This window comes from Diachasma alloeum, unplaced genomic scaffold (genome assembly GCF_001412515.2).
Source record: "Diachasma alloeum isolate Michigan unplaced genomic scaffold, Dall2.0 Dall_scaffold_00524, whole genome shotgun sequence".
NCBI classification, from domain to species: Eukaryota; Metazoa; Arthropoda; class Insecta; order Hymenoptera; family Braconidae; genus Diachasma; species Diachasma alloeum.
Window position 1 is genome coordinate 172,404 of NW_021680656.1, and position 15,002 is coordinate 187,405.

General features: G+C 39.8%; 1 protein-coding gene across 1 annotated transcript in view; it reads right to left on the bottom strand.

Moving 5' to 3' along the window:
* Positions 1–15,002, bottom strand: part of LOC107042820 (cdc42 homolog) — a gene marked incomplete at its 5' end in the record, with an annotated part of 153,328 nt that overhangs the window by 78,144 nt on the left and 60,182 nt on the right. The gene's annotated exons all lie outside the window — the stretch shown is intronic.

Genomic DNA, 15,002 nt, shown 5'->3' on the forward strand with positions numbered 1-15,002 from the left:
AGTACTGTGAAAGTCGAAATGTAAGATTTGATGAGAGATTAGTGTACGGCGACAAATATCAGAAAAATGAAATCAAAGATTTTCCAACTGGGAAATTGGTTCACGAAATTTGATGAGGATAAAGGTAAAGGTGAGGATGTAAGGTTGATGAGTCATTGAAACCGGAGGGAGAAATAAAAAGGAAAAGAGGCAGACCAAAAAGGATTAATTCTGATACAAATAGTTCAGGCCCAAAAGAAGTAATTAAAATCAAAGAGAAAAATATTAATGATTCTAGCTTTTCAGAGTTGAAAATAGGTGAGAATTTGAAAGCCAATGTTTTCCTTACGTGTAGAACAGCTGACGAGACAGAGGCAGATAAGTTTTAGGACACTTCGATTCCGTGTCATGAAAATAATTCAAAGTCACCGCTTACATATGATATGGTGGGGTTTATTATGTAGTATCAAAACATAAGGGAGTCATAACATAACCTTAAATTCTGTGAATAAAACATGCAGACCGAGAAGCTATTTATTAGACACTGCATTCCCTATGAATTCCATCAAGGAAAAACTGTTAGGAAAGCATGTCAATCGATTTGTTCTGTTTTTGGGGATAACATTGTACCTAAAAGTACATGTGCGTATTGATATAAGTGATTCAAAGATGATTTAGACGTTAGTGACCGTGAACCTACCGGGGCCCCTGTAAGGGTGGATGACCAGGAACTGCAAGCGTTGCTGGATGAAAACTCTTGCCAGATGGAAAAACAACTGGCAAAACAGCTGGGAGTAACTCAACAGACCGTTTCTTATCGCTTAAACACAATGGGAAAGATTCGAAAAGAAACAAAGTGCGTGCCACACTTTTTGACTCAAGAAAATAAATAGCCGATAGCCGACTTGACATATGTCTGAATCTTTACAATAAGCAACATAGAAAGTCTTTTTTGTAGAAAATTGTTACCGGCGATGAAAAGTGGATTTTTTTTGATAACCCAAAACGCAAATATCATTTGGTTGACGCGGGCGAGCCGACGACATCGACACCGAAGCGCAATATTCACTGTAAGAAGATCATGCTGTGTATATAGTTGGATATGAAAAGGGTACTGCAGTGTGAATTTTTGAAGTTTGGCGAGACAGTAACTGCCGATCGCTATCGTCAACAATTACTAAGATTGAACCAAGAAATTGAACAAAAACATCCATTTACTGGCAAAGGAAAACGTCCAGTAAAATTGCTCCATGACAACGCCAGGCCTCATGTGGGTAAACCGGTCAAAGATACGTTAATGGCTCTTGGATGGAAGTTGTGCCACACTCGGCGTATTAACCAGACTTAGCTCCAACTGATTTTCACTTGTTTTGAAAGATGCAAAACGAATTCACTGATGTACGATTCAAAACATTTGAAGTGCAAAAATGGGTCGATAATTTCCTCGCCTCGCAAGATCAAACTTTCTTTGCGGAAGGCATCCGTGAATTAACTAACAGATGGCTGAAGATCATTCAAAATGATGGAGATTATTTTGATCAATAAATGAAGTTTACTTTTTTTCGAAAATGAATTTTAAATGTTTTGCAAAGTGTCCTAAAACTTATTTGTACACCTAATAATTTTAATGACGAGATAACATGCGCACTTTTATCTAGCATCAACTCAGACCCAAGAAGTTATAGAGAGGCAATGAGTAGAGGAGACAGGGAGAAGTGGCAAATAGCTATGAATGAGGAATTGAACTCTATGGATAAAAATCAGGTGTGGTAATTGGTTAATGGACCGATCAAAATGAGTAATGGTAAAAAATTAAATATTGTAGACTCAAAATGAGTATTCAAATTAAAACAAGAAGCAGATGGTAAGGTGAGATACAAGGCGAGATGGGTTATTCGAGGCTTTAAAGATAAAAATATCTACGAATTATGGGAGACTTATGTTCCTATTTCCAGACTACCTTTGGTTAGGGCAGTACTAGCAATTATAAACAAATATGATTTGGAAGTATGTCAACTAGATGCAAAAACAGCATTCTTGAATGGCGAGATTGATGAGGAAATTTTTATGGAAATTCATGATGGGACTACTCACACAGACGAGGAAAGGCGAGAAACATTGCGCAAGCTGGAGCGAGCACTTTATGATTTGAGAATTAGTCCTAAGCGATGGAATATCAAATTGACTTAAGTAGCCTTGGTTATGGGGTTGACAAATTCCGACTTAGAACCATGCTTATTTACGTGGCGAGATGGACAGAAATTGTTAATATTGTAACGGAATCAAATGTTTCATTTATCGGTCCTCTTCCCTCTTCCGGAAATGTGTGTGTTTTGTTTTCCGTAATTCGGTTGTTCTAAGATTCAGAAGACGTCAACGGAGATTCTCAAAAATTCCCTTTGTAGTTTAATAAATAAACAGCCCCTTTCCTTGACTTCACCGTCCAATTCATTACATTTGGTGTCAGAAGTGGGATTGGAACCCACGCCCACAAAAGTCTGTGGTTACATTGCGTGGTTACTTTTTTATGTTGACGACATTTTACTGGCAGCTCCAAAAAGTTAGCACACCAGGGTCATCGAAGGGGGTTGGCCAATAGCTCAAAAATAGGGGCGTTTTAAGGGCTAATTTTCTGCAAGAAAAACAAATTTTCTGCTCAAATATTTTGGCCAAAAAACTCATTTTTCGATTCTGCACGTTAAGCTAGCAGACCAATGGGGTCGAATCGAGATAATTAGTGGCCCATGGTGTAGTACTACATAGGGGCTAATTTTCTGCAGAAAAATAATTCCATTTTTGCCGAATTTTTCCGCTATTTCCCAGGAGGTCAAAATGGGTCAAGTGAGGGTAGGGGTATATCAGGTACCTCGGATCCTAGGATCAGTGGATGCCTTTTAGGAAACATGGGCTTCAATTCAAAACTTGTCGCGAATTTTCTGCTCACTTACTAAAGGGTCTAAGGGCTCAATCACCGAAGTGGGTCCACTCAAGATGGCTCCCTCCGGCCCCTCGACGGGTCAATACATTCAAGGGAATATGGGCCTCATTAGAAATTTTCTGCTGGAATAATAAGGTCCTAAGTCCTCAATTACCGAAATGCATCAATTCAAGATGGCTACCTCAGGCCTCTCCGATGGGTCACAACGTTCAAGGAATTATGGGCTCCAATTTGAACCCTATTAGAAATTTTCTGCTCCAATTTTAAGGGCCTTGGTCCCCCTAGGGCAAAATGGGTCAATTCAAGATGGCTACCTCGAGTACTTCGGTTGGTCAATTCGTTAAAGGAAATATGGGCTTTTATTTGAGCCCTATTATCAATTTTCTGCAGCACTATTAAGGGCCTTGGTCCCCCCAGGATTGAACGGGTCAATTCAAGATGGCTCCCTCGGGCCTCTTCGATGGGTCAATACATTCAAGGAAATATGGGCTTCAAATTGAGCCCTATTAGAAATTTTCTGCAGAACTATTAAGGGCCTTAGTCCCCCCAGGGTTGAACGGATCAATTCAAGATGGCTCCCTCGTGCTTCTCCGATGGGTCAATACGTTCAAAGAAATATGGGCTTCAATTTGAGCCTCATTAGAAATTTTCTGCTGAAATAATATGGGCCTGAGTCCTCAATGACCGAAACGGGTCAATTCAAGATGGCTCCCTCGGACCCCTCGATGGGTCAATACGTTCGAAGAATTAGGGGCTTCAATTTGAGCCTCATTAGAAATTTTCTGCTGCAATACTAAGGGCCTTGGTCCCCCCATGGTTAAACGGGTCAATTCAACATGGCTCCCTCGAGCCCCTCGATGAGTCAGTACATTCAAGGAAATATGGGCTTCAATTTGAACCCTGTTAGAAATTTTCTGTTCCAATATCAAGGGCCTTGGTCCCTCCAGGGTTGAACGAGTCAATTCAAGATGGCTCCTTCCAGCCCCTCAATGGGTCAATACGTTCAAGGAATTATGGACTTCTATTTGAGCCCTATTATAAATTTTCTGCAGCACTATTAAGGGCTTGGTCCCCCCAGGGTTGAACGGGTCAATTCAAGATGGCTGCCTCGGGCCTTTCCAATGGGTCAATACGTTCAAGGAAATATGGGCTTCAAATTGAGCCCTATTAGAAATTTTCTGTAGCACTATTAAGGGCCTTAGTCCCCCCAGGGTTGAACGGATCAATTCAAGATGGCTCCCTTGGGCCTCTCCGATGGGTCAATACGTTCAAGGAAATATGGACTTCAATTTGAGCCTCATCAGAAATTTTCTGTTGAAATAATATGGGCCTGAGTCCTCAATGACTGAAATGGGTCAATTCAAGATGGCTCCCTCCCCTTATAATAGGGCTCAAATAGAAGGCCATAATTCCTTGAACGTATTGACCTATTGAGGGGCTCGAGGGAGCCATCTTGAATTGACTCGTTCAACCCTGGGAGGACCAAGGCCCTTGATATTGGAACAGAAAATTTCTAACAGGGTTCAACTTGAAGTCCATATTTCCTTGAATGTACTGACCCATCGAGGGGCTCGAGGGAGCCATCTTGAATTCATCCGTTTAACCCTGGGGGGACTANAGGGCCTTAGTCCCCCCAGGGTTGAACGGATCAATTCAAGATGGCTCCCTCGTGCTTCTCCGATGGGTCAATACGTTCAAAGAAATATGGGCTTCAATTTGAGCCTCATTAGAAATTTTCTGCTGAAATAATATGGGCCTGAGTCCTCAATGACCGAAACGGGTCAATTCAAGATGGCTCCCTCGGACCCCTCGATGGGTCAATACGTTCGAAGAATTAGGGGCTTCAATTTGAGCCTCATTAGAAATTTTCTGCTGCAATACTAAGGGCCTTGGTCCCCCCATGGTTAAACGGGTCAATTCAACATGGCTCCCTCGAGCCCCTCGATGAGTCAGTACATTCAAGGAAATATGGGCTTCAATTTGAACCCTGTTAGAAATTTTCTGTTCCAATATCAAGGGCCTTGGTCCCTCCAGGGTTGAACGAGTCAATTCAAGATGGCTCCTTCCAGCCCCTCAATGGGTCAATACGTTCAAGGAATTATGGACTTCTATTTGAGCCCTATTATAAATTTTCTGCAGCACTATTAAGGGCTTGGTCCCCCCAGGGTTGAACGGGTCAATTCAAGATGGCTGCCTCGGGCCTTTCCAATGGGTCAATACGTTCAAGGAAATATGGGCTTCAAATTGAGCCCTATTAGAAATTTTCTGTAGCACTATTAAGGGCCTTAGTCCCCCCAGGGTTGAACGGATCAATTCAAGATGGCTCCCTTGGGCCTCTCCGATGGGTCAATACGTTCAAGGAAATATGGACTTCAATTTGAGCCTCATCAGAAATTTTCTGTTGAAATAATATGGGCCTGAGTCCTCAATGACTGAAATGGGTCAATTCAAGATGGCTCCCTCCCCTTATAATAGGGCTCAAATAGAAGGCCATAATTCCTTGAACGTATTGACCTATTGAGGGGCTCGAGGGAGCCATCTTGAATTGACTCGTTCAACCCTGGGAGGACCAAGGCCCTTGATATTGGAACAGAAAATTTCTAACAGGGTTCAACTTGAAGTCCATATTTCCTTGAATGTACTGACCCATCGAGGGGCTCGAGGGAGCCATCTTGAATTCATCCGTTTAACCCTGGGGGGACTAAGGCCCTTAATAGTGCTGCAGAAAATTTCTAATAGGGCTCAATTTGAAGCCCATATTTCCTTGAATGTATTGACCCATCGGAGAGGCCCGAGGGAGCCATCTTGAATTGACCCGTTCAACCCTGGGGGGATCAAGGCCCTTAATAGTGCTGCAGAAAATTTATAATAGGGCTCAAATAGAAGCCCATATTTCCTTTAATGAATTGACCAACCAAAGTACTCGAGATAGCGATCTTGAATTGACGCATTTTGCCCTAGGGGGACCAAGGCCCTTAAAATTGGAGCGGAAAATTTCTAATAGGGTTCAAATTGAAGCCCATAATTCCTTGAACGTTGTGACCCATCGGAGAGGCCTGAGGTAGCCATCTTGATTTGATGCATTTCGGTAATTGAGGACTTATTATTCCAGCAGAAAATGTCTAATGAGGCCCAAATTGAAGCCCATATTCCCTTAAATGTATTGACCCGTCGAGGGGCCGGAGGGAGCCATCTTGAATGGACCCATTTCGGTGATTGAGGACTTAAGCCCTTATTATTTTAGCAGAAAATTTCTCATGGGGCTCAACTTGAAGTCCATATTTCTCTGAATGTATCGACCCATCGAGTGGTGCGAGGGAGCCATCTTGAATGGACCCATTTCGGTGATTGAGGACTTAAGCCCTTATTATTTTAGCAGAAAATTTCTCATGGGGCTCAACTTGAAGTCCATATTTCTCTGAATGTATCGACCCATCGAGTGGTGCGAGGGAGCCATCTTGAATGGACCCATTTCGGTGATTGAGGACTTAAGCCCTTATTATTTTAGCAGAAAATTTCTCATGGGGCTCAACTTGAAGTCCATATTTCTCTGAATGTATCGACCCATCGAGTGGTGCGAGGGAGCCATCTTGAATGGACCCATTTCGGTGATTGAGGACTTAAGCCCTTATTATTTTAGCAGAAAATTTCTCATGGGGCTCAACTTGAAGTCCATATTTCTCTGAATGTATCGACCCATCGAGTGGTGCGAGGGAGCCATCTTGCATTGATCCATTCGGGCCGGTGAAGACTTAGACCCTTTACTAACTGAGCAGAAAATTCGCGACAAGTTTTGAATTGAAGCCCATGTTTCCTAGAAGGCCTTGACTAATCCTAGGGTCCGAGGTACCTGATTTACCCCTACCCTCACCTGACCCATTTTGACCTCCTGGGAAATAGCGAAAAAATTCGGGAAAAATGGAATTATTTTCCCGCAGAAAATTAGCTCCTATTTAGTACTATACCATGGGCCCCTAATTATCTCGATTCGATCCCATTGGTCTAGTAGCTTTAACGTGCAAAATCGAAAAATGTGTTTTTTGGCCAAAATATTTGAGCAGAAAATTTTTTTTTCTTGCAGAAAATTAGCCCCTAAAAAGCCCCTATTTTTGAGCTATTCGTCGACCGCCTCCGATGACCCTGGTTTGCTCACTTTTTGGAGCTTTTACTGGCGAGCAATGATAAAATGAAATTGGAAGAAATAAAACTAAAACCAAGTCTAGAATTCGTGATGTCAATTTTGGGCGAACCCAAAGAATTTTTGAGCATCGCAATCAGACGAGACAGGAAAAATAGGACGATTAAACTGAGTCAGGAAAAATACATAGAGAAAATTCTAGTTAAGTTCGGACTTGACAAATCCCATCGTCAGAGGACCCCAATGAATACCGCTCAAGCCACAAATAATGAGAGAAAGAAAAGAGAAGACGTTGACGATAATAAGTTGAAAGTAACAGGAAATTGCGAGAATATACCATACAGAGAGGTTATAGGCAGTCTTTTATATTTGGCAGGGGCCACCAGGCCAGACATCTCGTACACAGTTAATGTTCTCAGTAGGCATCAGATAAACCCAACTGAAGAGGATTGGATCATGGTTAAAGGAGTATTGAGATGTTTGAGAGGTACTACGTCTTTAGGTTTAAAATATACAGGTGCGGGTGATGGAATTTAAGGGTATTCTGATTCGAGCTTTGCAGACTGTAACAATGCACTAACTACGTGTAGTTTTGTAATAACATTGTTTGGAGATTCAATAATCCGGAAGATACACAAATAAACATATGTAGCTCTGTCGACCTGCCAAGCCGAATATTTTGCGATTTGCGAGGCGAGTCACAAAATGTTATCAATTTACAATTCATTGAGACTGATCCCCGTCGAATCCCCCACTTCCTATGATACTCTTGTGTGATAACAAAGCCGCAACGATTAATGCAGAAACAAGTGGTGGAAATAAGTTGAAACATGTTATTGAAATTAACGCTCATCACATCAAACAGTGTGTTAAAAGAGGTTTAGTAGTAGTTAAATGGGTTTGTTCGAAAGATCAAATTGCTGACGTATTCACGAAACCTCTTGCTTTTGGATTACATAAAGATTTAACGGATCGAATAATGAATAATAATGAATGAGTACTGAGGTCAACTATTTCTGTTCTGTTCAATTTAGGAACTGATCAAATGTAGCAGAAATCTGGGACCAAAGGAGAGATGAGATTGTGTTTGCTGAGAGACAAGACTTCATGTGGTGAGGGACGAGACTTCATACAACGAGATATAGGCATTAATAAAGGCGAGAGATAAATAATGATAGGAGAGGAAATATTGGGTTGGGGAAAAAGTAATGTCGGTCTTCCCAATAGATGACATTAAAGTTGTATATCTCTAGTAATGGTTATTCAATGAAGCCATACTATAGCATGTTTAGAAGTTTACAGTCTATAGAACATCCTGGAGTATAAAGTAGCGTCATTCGTTTACTCATTCAAAAATTATTGCGCTTTGACAATGGAGATTCCAGAAGGCCACTTTCGTCACATTTTGCTTTTTTACTTCCGAAAAGGAAAAACTGCAGCGCAGGTTCATCGAAAATTGTGTAGCGTTTATGGTGATGAGTGCTTAAGTGAACGCCAGTATCAGAATTGGTTTGCTCGATTTCGTTCCGGAAACTTCAATCTTAAAGATGAACCTCGCCCTGGTCGGCCAACCGTTGAAAAAGTCGATGAAATTCTTAATGAAATCGAGGTAGACTGACATATTTTATCTCGCGAAATTGCTACGAAACTAAACGTCGACCATAAGACAGTTTTGAACCATTTACATAAGACTGGATACCAAAAGAAGCTCAATACTTGGGTTCCACATGAATTAACGTCGAAAAATTTAATGGACCGAGTTTCCATTTGTGAATCCCTGCTGAAACGAAACGAAATCGAGCCATTTTTGATACAAATGATTACGGGCGATGAAAAGTGGATCACGTACGAGAATAATGTGCGAAAGAGATCGTGGTTAAAGCCCGGAGAAGCTTCACAAACAGTTGCGAAGCCCGTATTGACGCCAAGGAAGGCAATGCTGTTTGGTGGGATTGGAAGGGTATTGTTCATCATGAGCTGCGCGAACCTGGCCAAACCATTAATTCGACTGTCTACTGTAAACAACTAATGCGACTGAAGCAGGCGATTGAAATAAAAACGGTCAGAATTGATCAATAGGAAAGGCGTCGTCTTCCATCACGACAATGCTAGACCGCACATATCTTTAGTGACTCGTCAAAAACTGAGAGAGTTTGGCTGGTAAGTTTTGAGGCATCCACCGTATAGCGCTGATCTTGCCCCGCCGGACTATCATTTGTTCCGTTCTCTGCAAAACTCTCTTAATGGTGTACAGCTGAGTTCAAAAGAGGCTTGTGAAAATCATGGTTGCGTTTTTAGCCTAAAAACCTCAGAAGTTCTACAGTTACGACATTATGGTTTTACCAGAAAAGTGGCAAAAGGTTATCGATCAGAACGGCACATATATCATTGATTAGTGTTTAAAATTTATATTAACAAATTCACTTTGAAAAACATGAAAAAAACGAAATTACTTTTTCCCCAACCCAATACATCAAGACGAGATAAGAAAGTAAAGAGGAGAGATCTGAAGAGGACAACAGAAGCAGCCGGGAGGGACTGTTGGAAATGGAGAACGTCTGCTTCTGTTCTCTTACCGATGCCACAGTTCGTGGTCTCGACACCATGCGACATCGTCGCGAGTATTCTATGTTCGTTACCTCACTTACACGCCGAGCGTCTATTGTGTTACTCCGTTAATAAAGTGGTCTTGAATTTATTCACGTGTTCTATTGTTTTATTGCTTAATACTACCTAAAACCCTTCACTGATCTCAAAATCGGATTTTCAAAGCTTGCCGAGTTTCGTCCCCGCGAATGCATATTAACTGGAGATAATGGAAATCGTTCGGTTTGTGTTTGTAAAATCAGGCTTTGAAAGTTCGATTTCGAATTCATCACCCATCGTTGGGACTCGGCAATTTCATTGTTTCTTACCGATTAATAATACTCATAGTCTGAAATGTAAAATTTATTACCTGGACGATGAATTCGGGATTCGAAACATTGTAAACTTTCTGAAATGCATGCCACTCTGTAAAACATGAATGTAGTTTTTTTTTCATATTTCTGTTTTTAATCAATTATTATTGCTTCTATTTTCCTCCCACCATTTCGCATAGAAAGAGAGAATGTATTCACATGTCAACAATAAATTACATATTTATTCTACAGATAGTGGGAGCATCGGCAGAATACCGCAGACACTCAACAACAAGTCGCTCAGCGCAGTGTGCTTATTGCTCCATTTGGATCAACGCAACATCATTAAATAATTAATATCTCAGGCTCTATATTGAAACATCCGCTGAAAATTTAACAGTGCATTCTCTGATAAGCACTCTATTACATATATGGGCGATTCCACCAAATATCAGCACAAGTTGTTCCCGTCATTTTTCCGAACTTGGATTTCTCTTCAGCTTTTAATAATATATGTGAAATGAAACAAAATGGGCGCTCACTCAGTCCTCTATCTCAAAAATTGGCTGAGTAAGAGCGAAACAAAGATTTCAGTAAAAAAATTTCAATTCAATTTTTCCAGCACTAAAAGTTATCAAAAATGAAAAAATAAGGGGTCATGTTTTTGAAAAAAGTCTGAATTTTCTGAAAAAAAATTCGGTCAATTTTTTTTTCAACTCCTTGAGGGTGAAAAACGCCTGGAAAAATTTGAAACGCCGATTTCAAGGTGTTCCCCACGTTAAAAAAAAAAAATTCCATTGAAAAGCTGAGAAAATTTCCGATCGAAATCATATTTCGAATTTTCCTGCTCTACAGATCTCCGTCTCCTGATAAATAAAATTCAAAAATTGGGAAAAAAAATTCAACAAATACAGAATTCACTCAATTTTTAGATTATTAATGATCATTTTACGAGAGAATTTCGAATTTCGCACGGAAATTTCACAGATGGCTCTGTGGGTAATAACAAATATTCGAATTGTTATATTATTGCCGCCATCTTAAAATTCGATGTTTGTTGTTTATTCAATGAGACAGATTTTGTACAGCGCGTGTGTTTCATCGCAGTTGAAGTAATATTCGTTGATACATTATAACTAAAAATTGTGGTGAGGTCTGCAAAGTGATCAGTGGAGTTGATAAATAGTTCAAACGTCATAATTTTAACGAATTTTCAAATGACAAAGTACAAGGCATGCTGCAATCCCTTCAATTTGCCTGCATCACGTGAGTATTCATGTTTTCCTCCACAAAAGTCATCTATTATATTTTGGGCAATTAGAGAATGATGTTCTATTTTTTTCCCATAAGATTCGAGGAATCGCGATGATCTACGTAAATTCCCAATGGACCATCTTCACAAATTCGAGGGGCTGACACGTGAGGATTGGATATGCAGTACCTGTCGCAAAGAACTTTCTGATTCTAATTCAGCTGCCATTGATGAAATTGAGTGCTCGTCTCTTTCACAGCCTGATACTCTATCAAAAGGTCTATCTGGATACAGCGAATTTCAGCCAAGCCCGCGAGAGAAGGAGACAATAGATGTTCTCCTAGGTGTCAGTCCAGTGAAACGAAAGAGGTAATTGTATAAATGGAACTTTCCACAAAATTTCCGTTTCTACTAGAAATCTAGTGATTTCTGTTCACAATTTGTAATAGAATAAAACTATCATCCATCGATTGACAAATATTTCTTCCAGATTAGAGTGTAATTCATATGTTGAGCGGAAATTTAACCAAATGAAGGAGACTGTTAGAACAAGATATCAGACTGACTTTGGTGTCCAATTGGAATCGGAGATTGAGAGAGATTATCATTTCATGATGAAGAATCTAAAAGAAACGTATCAGAATGAAAACTGCAGGTTTGTGAGACAATTCTCTTTTGACAGAATTTTTTGAAAAAAAAAACAATTTCTTTTCTTTTGTAGTGATACAAAGCTGAAATTAATTAGAATTCTACCGCCAACTTGGAGCACGACGAAAGTTCAGGATTTAATCAGAGCATCTCGTCACATGATTGAGAAGGCTTATCAAGATGGACCATGTGAACAAACTTCTAGAGTAGGAAATCAGCCACTGGAAATTCAGATCAAAAAGATGGTCGAACAATTTTATGAGCACGACGATAACTCGCGTCAGCTGGCCGCGATGAGAGACTACGTCATGATAAAAGAAGTCGATAGTACAAAGACTCAACGTCAAAAGAGGTTGGTCTTGATGAACCTCAATGAGCTCTATTCCTCATTCGAAACAAAATATGCAGGGATAAAGCTGAGCTTATCGAAATTTGCTCAATTAAGACCAGAACATTGCCAACTTGCTGGTGCTAAGCGAACGCATTCTACCTGCGTCTGCATGACACATCAGAACGTGGCACTAATGGTGGAAGGTACAACTATTATTATAATTTCGATACATATAACTTCAATGAGTGTCGGCTCATTTTCTACCTCCAAAGATTACGCGTATTACTTATCATTACACAGCTTGTGGATTCTAAGATTTATTCGAGAATGGGGGAGCAGATCAACCCGGGGGAGTTCCAACCTCCAAAAGTCTCTTGGATACGATGATCTGTTTTGAGGCAACGGACGACTGCTATGCTCGCAACTATGGACGGTGTTCAGACACAACTGACCTCTCAAATCGATTCATTAACAGATTCGTAGAGTTAAATCTAACAGAAATAAAATATAAAATATGGGGTCTGGATAAACACTGTTCGTTGGAGGACGTTTCATCCTCAAGAGATCAATTTGTCAGAACTTTATTCAATAAGCTAGAGAAATTAATACCCGATGATTCCATCGTGAGGAAACAAAGCGAATATTTTCAAGAATTGAAGTCCAATTTATCTCCTCACCATCTCATGGTGATACTCGATTTTTCAGAGAACTACTTTTCAAATCCAAGAATCCATTCAACAATACTACTATAACAATGCATCAGCAACACTCCTCCCGGTCATCATTTATTACAAGGATGGAGATGAAATTAGAAATCTATCCTGGATAGGGATCTCTGATTGCATGAAACACGACAGCATTTCAGTTTACATGTTTCAAGAAGAATTGATACTTTTTCTGAAATCTCAATTCGAGAAGATTGATAAAATTCATTACTTTCCTGATGGGGCGCCATTCCAATTCAAAAATAAAAATGTGTTCGTGAGTTTGCTTTATCATGAGAAAGATTTCCAAATTCCAGCTGCATGGAATTTTTTCCCCATAGCTCATGGAAAAACTGATGGTCTCGGGGGCTCCTTCAAGAGGAATGCCCGCCGAGCTAATCTCCAAGGACGTATAAATATCACCTCAGCTCAATCCTTATATGAGTGGGCTCACTTTAATGAGAGAAACGTCAAGTTTGAATTCGTACCCCATTCGCAATATGAGTTGAATAAGCAGATTCGGGAGCCTAGAACAGCAAGAGCATTGGGAATTCCAGGGACAAAAAAATTCTATGCAATTATTCCTGGAGAGGTTGATACCCTTGTATGTAAAATTTATGGCAAAGCCACAAAGTCCGTGGAAATGAAACTCCTTCGTTCGTAGAAGTGATGGGGAACTTCTGGTTGCTTACGTAATGTGAATCGGAGAGCTGATGATTTATTATCTGTATTTTGTTGGTATAAATGACACCACGTTGACTCTATTTTGAGTCGAATACTATGTTGTCGCATAGAATTTCAATAAAATTTAGTGAATTTTGTAATCCTTGGAATTTTTTTTTTACAATTTTTTGAATTTCATTTATTAGATGGTGAAGATCTTCAGAGCAGGAAAATTCGAAAGATGATTTCGATCGGAAATTATCTCAGCTTTTCAATGGAATTTTTTTCTTTTTAACGTGGGGAAAACCTTGAAATCGGCGTTTCAAATCTTTCCAGGCGTTTTTCACCCTGAAGGAGTTGAGAAAAAAATTGACCGATTTTTTTTCTCGAAAAATTCAGACTTTTTCCAAAAAAATGACCCCTTATTTTTTCATTTTTGATAACTTTTAGTGCTTGAAAAATTGAATTGAAATTTTTTTTACTGAAATCTTTATTCCGCTCTTACTCAGCCAATTTTTAAGATAGAGGACTGAGTGAGCGCCCATTTTGTTTCATTTCACATATATTATTAAAATCTAAAGAGAAATCCAAGTTCGGAAAAATGATGCGAACAACTTGTGCTGATATTTGGTGGAATCGCCTATATACATACGAATGAGCCTCACCAAGTCGAACTCCATGGGTCGTCACCACTGAAATATACTATATACTGGAAAGGGCACTGCAATGCTAGACTCGTAAACGGAAAATGAGCCAGAGAGGAGCAGATTTTGGGGGCCAGCTCTCTCACTCTCTCGACGGTGCGCATGCGCGTAACGTGCCAAATGACATCCGGTACAAGCGAGTTGAGAAGCTTAGGTTGAGTTATGCGCGGTGAATTGATGTGTTAAAGATTGTTTTGATGCTAGAAGGATAAATAAATATTGGGACGTTCTACTTCTTCATCACAGTATTGGAAAGGTCAAATAGAGATCAGAACCTCGAGGCATGTTCTTAAATTTGAAGAATTAATTCCTCTTGAAATAAAAGTTTATATCATTCAAATATCAACTTTCTGTTTCAAGAATTATATTGGACATACCGAAATTTGAAATTCCGAATACTGAGGACAGTACTGAGTCAGAGAATTTCGATTTCCCGTCAGATTAATTGAATAAAGAATCTATTGAATTGTATATTCTTATGTATTTTTTCCATGTCAATTTACTCGTAACAGAATTGTAAATACCCCATGTATCTGTATACATTGGGAAAGAATAAAATTTTCAACTGTCACATGTTATAAGTTTGAATTTTAACAAAAATGACATATGCAACCAAAAAGAACTGAATGCCAATGCTAAATTCTATACGTTGTCTAAGGTAAGAGAATTCTTTTGGAGGAGACAGTACGACAGAGACAGGTTGCCCCGAAAATCGACCCTTTCTCTCGGCTCGCTTCTGCCGGCT